The sequence below is a fragment of the Silene latifolia genome, chromosome 5 (genome assembly GCF_048544455.1).
Source record: "Silene latifolia isolate original U9 population chromosome 5, ASM4854445v1, whole genome shotgun sequence".
Taxonomy (NCBI): Eukaryota; Viridiplantae; Streptophyta; class Magnoliopsida; order Caryophyllales; family Caryophyllaceae; genus Silene; species Silene latifolia.
In genome coordinates, this window is record NC_133530.1 from 73,551,485 (window position 1) to 73,556,413 (window position 4,929).

A 4,929-nucleotide genomic window follows, 5' to 3' on the forward strand; every position below is an offset into this window, starting at 1 on the left:
AGTTTCCGGATCGACTTCTTCTTTGTGAGGATATCTTTCATGTACTTTGCATAGGCCGGAACGTGATTGATTAATTCTGTGAAAGGAATTGAGACTTCTAAGTTCTTCACAATTTCCATGAACTTTCCAAGTTGATCATCAAATTTAGGCTTGGCTTGACGACTTGGAAAAGGAAGTCTAATCACAATGGGCTCCTTTTCTTTGGCTTTATCTTCATTTTTCTTTGAACTTTCTTCTTTTGATGATTCCCCTTCTTTGGGACTTTGCACCACAACTTCATTCTCACTAGCTCTCACAACTTCATCCTCAACTTGCTCCTTCGGTGCTTCATACCTTGTACCACTTCTCAAGTGAATGGCACTAACCGTTTCATGTCTAGGGGGATTACCTTGAGGTGGTAATTGCCCCTTTTGTCTTTGTGAGCTCGAAGATGCTAGTTGGGTCAATTGTGTTTCCAACATCTTGGTGTGAGCTAGAATGTTGTTGATGGTGGTGTCTTTTGCTTGGCTATCTTTTTGCATTTGGGTGAAAAATTCTTGTTGATTCTTTTGCATTTGAAGGACCGCTTTTTGGACATCAAAACTTTGGTCATTGTGGTGATTGTATGGATTTTGATTTTGGTAACCTTGGTTTTGATTGAAAAAGGGTCTTTGGTTTTGATTTCTCATGGGTGGTGGAGTGTATGTTGTTTGAGGGTTTTGGACATTTTGGCTTTTGTATGAGAGATTTGGATGGAACTTGGTGTTTTCATTGTAAAAATTTGAATAAGGGGTACCGCTTTTGTAAGCTTGGAAAGCATTGACTTGCTCGGTTGTTCCCCTACATTCACTTGAGTCATGACCTAAGGTTCCACAATTCTCACATATCCCGCTTGGGATTGATGAGGATGCCGTCATGGCATTGACATGGTGCTTTGATGATTTTGAGCTTTCCTCAAGTCTAGCCATAGCTTGTTCAAACTTCAAGTTGATTGTGTCAATGTGAGCACTAAGTTGAGCACCCAATTGAGTAACGGTGTCCACTTCATACTTTCTTCTAGTAGCCTTGCGAGGCCTACTATATTGCGAATTATGGACCGCCATTTCCTCAATCTTGTTCCATGTTTGATTGTCATCAACTTCGGTGAACATTCCATTTGATCCCATATTGAGAATGTTCCTTGAATCTTAATATAAACCATTCCAAAATTGTTGCACTAAAAACCATTCGCTAAGTCCATGGTGAGGACATGAGAGACAAATACCTTTGAACCGCTCCCAAGCTTCATACAAAGATTCTTCATCCCTTTGCTTAAAACCCGTAATTTGAGCTCTTAGCATATTGGTCTTTTCCGGTGGGTAGAATTTTTTGTAGAAAGCTAGAGCTAGCTTCTTCCAAGAATCTATTCCAAGGGTGGCCTTATCAAGGCCCTTCGACCATTGCTTTGCGGTGCCGATTAACGAAAAAGGAAATAAGACCCATCTTATTTGGTCTTGAGTCACGCCCGTTTGAGAGATAGCTTCACAATAATCACAAAATGTTTCCATATGAGAATGAGGGTCCTCACTAGGCATTCCCCCGAATTGGCTCCTCTCAACTAGTTGGATGAAGGCGGACTTGGCAATAAAGTTTCCGGTAAGATGTTGTGGGGTAGGAGTACCATTTGGTAGATCCTCCTCGGTGGGTATAGAGTGAGACGAGAATTTAGGCATTGTAGGTGGATTTTGTGTGGTATTGTTTAATGGGTTCTCTTCTCCTTCTATTGCGAAAGGATTGACAAACTCACTAGTGGGTTGGACAACTTCACCAACACCTCCCAAATTCCTCCTAACAAGTCTCCTATTATTCGTCAAGGTTCTTTCGATTTCACGGTCAAAAGGTAACAAATCTCTTTGTATCCTTCTAGACATGCAAAATATCAAACAACTCAAAAACAATTAGAACAAACCTTGAGGAGTTTTACTTCCCAAGGTGAAAAAGACACAACTAAAAACAATAAAAGAAATCTTAAATCAATTAAACACCGTCCCCAAGAACGGCGCCATTTTTGATCGGAGCCATTTGGTGTTCACAATTAAGCATATGTGGTCGTTGGTCAATGGTCGATACAAAACACAATTTATACTTCACAAACAACTCTACAATTAGTAAAGAGGCAAGTAAAGGTCGGATCCCAAGGGACGGGTATTGAAATGAAGATTCTATTGTAACTAGCGGTGTCTAGGGGTGTCACAAATTGGGTTGATGTAGAAGGTTACTAAACTAAAATAGCAATGAAAATAAACTAACAAGGTAAATGAAATAAGGGTGTAAACAATTGATTAAAAGCACTAGGGTGTCATGGGTTCATAGGGGAATCATGGGATATGATCATACAAACATGTTCTCAAATTATAAGCAAGCAATTATTGTTGTGATGGATTGAGTTGGGTTATATCTTACAATCCTAGGAAAGTTTGGGTCCCGAGCCGAATCGATTAGAATGTACAACACCTACAAGTCGACTTAATCTTCCCTACTTAACACATGCATGGTCTAACAAGACTCGAGTTGGGTTATGTCTTACAAGTCAAGTTGAAAGGATAGAAGATGATAGTAAATGCAAGGATTCATAGGCTTAGCATTTCATCAAATATAACGTGTGCATGCATTAAGATCAAAACAAGCAAGCAAATAAGATATGAAAGCATATTAATTTAAGCATGAATCATTCCCCATGTTGGTTTCCCTAATCACCCATTAAACCCTAGCTAAGAGACTACTCACTCATTATCATATTGATCATGCTAGAAAGGTTGTCAATCATACTAACATAATGAAACATGATGAATAAATGAAAGTAATTAGCAATAATTAAAAAGGGATTAAGAGATTATACCTACTAATGATTCCAATAATAAAGCAAGAATAATAGAAGTACTTGAATCCTAGATTGAGAGGTTGTCAATCTCCCAATAATAACCCAAATAATCTTCAATTACCCAAAATAAAGTAAGAACAAGAGAGAGATTAAGGAACTAAAACTTGGATTAAAACTTGATTAATATTTGATTACAATATTGAAGAGAGATTTGATTGATATTAACTACACTAATTATTGATAAGAAGAACATGCTCCTCTAATTAGACTAATGGGGTATTTATAGTGAAAATTAGGGAGGATGCATTAGGGTTAACTAAGGGCTAAACTAGTAATTACACTTTTAAGTTGAGCAAGGAGCCTCCGGGATTGTCCGAGAGAAGGGCTTCTCCATTTCGTAGCTTGAAGAACGAAACCGTCTTTGTCTTTGCCGTGATCCGTGCGGCCGGGAGTCGGGGACCGGATCAGGGGATGGACAATCCGAGCGGATCAAGGGACAAGACGCACGGATCGGGCATGGGCAATCCGAGCGGATCAAGGGACAAGACGCACGGACTGGGCATGGGTAATCCGAGCGGATTCCTGGTGAGGACGCTCGGACTGGCGAGGACGGACGGATTCTCTACAATCCGTTCGGATTGTAGCTCGCCAGCCTTTCCTTCTTCTTTTTCTTCCCTTTTCTTCATGAATTCCTTGGGGATTTCCTTGGGGACTCAAGGATCCTTTTCTCAACAATGCTCTTCTACTATGCTATGTACAAAGGCCTTCTAGTCTTGTCTCTCCTTGATGCTTGGTCATTGAATATGATCAATTTAGCCTTGTTTTGCCATGAAAATGCAAGATTCTTACTCCTTTCCTACCAAGGGATCAAAATCTCAAAGAATATGCAAAACAAAGAACTAAAGATAAGAAATGACCCAAATAGGTACTAAAAAGCATAGAAACAATGGTAATTCGGGGGCTAAATATGCGCCAATTATGGTCACATCAGCTAGGATGTAGGGGATCTATAGCGTAGATGGCGTAGAATTAGGCGACCTGAATTAGGGCATCAGTCGATCGACTGGCTTCTCTGGTCGATCGACTGTGCTAGTTGGTCGATCGACTACCTATAGTGGTCGATCGACTGACGCGTGTATGATTAGCATCGTTTTTAATTTATTAAGTGCAATATTTGACAGCGAGACCGAGAGGGAACCTGTTAGATGCTTAGTATTGACCAACCCATTAAGATCGAGAGACAGGGGAGGGAAATAATTAATGAATTAGAACAACTAAATTGCTAAGATCGAAAGACAGGTAATTTAGGCTTTAAGAATCACTTTTCAGTGCGAGAGCTAGCATTAGTGAGACTTAGGGACTAGTAGCATAGACCGAAAGGAGCTACTGGTTAACTTGGACTGAGAGGACTTGTTATTTACCCATCTACACGACTTTATTTCAGACTTACCTAGGATTATGCGCCATCGCAGCTATAGTGAACCGACCGTCTTAGCACCTTTTTTATATTTGATTTAATCCAGTTTCTTTTATTGTTCATTTATTGCCATTAGTATAGAACAACTCAAAACACCACCCTTTTTTTGTTACTTCTAGACTGAAATATAGAACAACTGAAATTCCCTTCCTCCCTGTGGTTCGACCCTTACTATCACTAGCTATAGTTTTAGTTCGGATTTATAAATTTAATTTTGGTACTAAACGACGGTATCAAATTTTGGCGCCGTTGCCGGGGAGGCAGCGCTAGTTTTAGTTGTTTTTTATTTTAGTCTGTCTTTAGCCTCAGGGGATTTATTCCTTGAGGCAGGTCTCATCTTTTTCCTTTAGTTTTGTTTTTATAGGTCTTTCAGGTCCTATCTAAGCAGGATTTTGGAAGGAGAACATCAAAGGGAAGGCTTGAGTACCTTTGATTCTTCCACCAAGATGTCAACCGTCTCCGTAATCATTGTAGCACAATTTGAAGCTCGAATGAAAAATCGACAAGTGGAGAGTAGACAGTCGCGGAAAGCAAGTGTAGAGATGAGTATCTTTGTTGCACTTGAGGCTTCGTTAATGCTCAATGAAAAGCTTGAGGTGGCACAATTGAAGCA

At 39.8% G+C, this 4,929-nt stretch overlaps 1 non-coding gene across 1 annotated transcript; it reads left to right on the forward strand.

Annotated features, from left to right (window-relative positions):
* Positions 1-1,212: 1,212 nt before the first annotated feature.
* On the forward strand, positions 1,213-1,319 carry LOC141657987 (small nucleolar RNA R71). Its single transcript, XR_012548900.1, has one exon. It is a non-coding gene; the product is annotated as a small nucleolar RNA R71 (small nucleolar RNA).
* Positions 1,320-4,929: the final 3,610 nt, after the last annotated feature.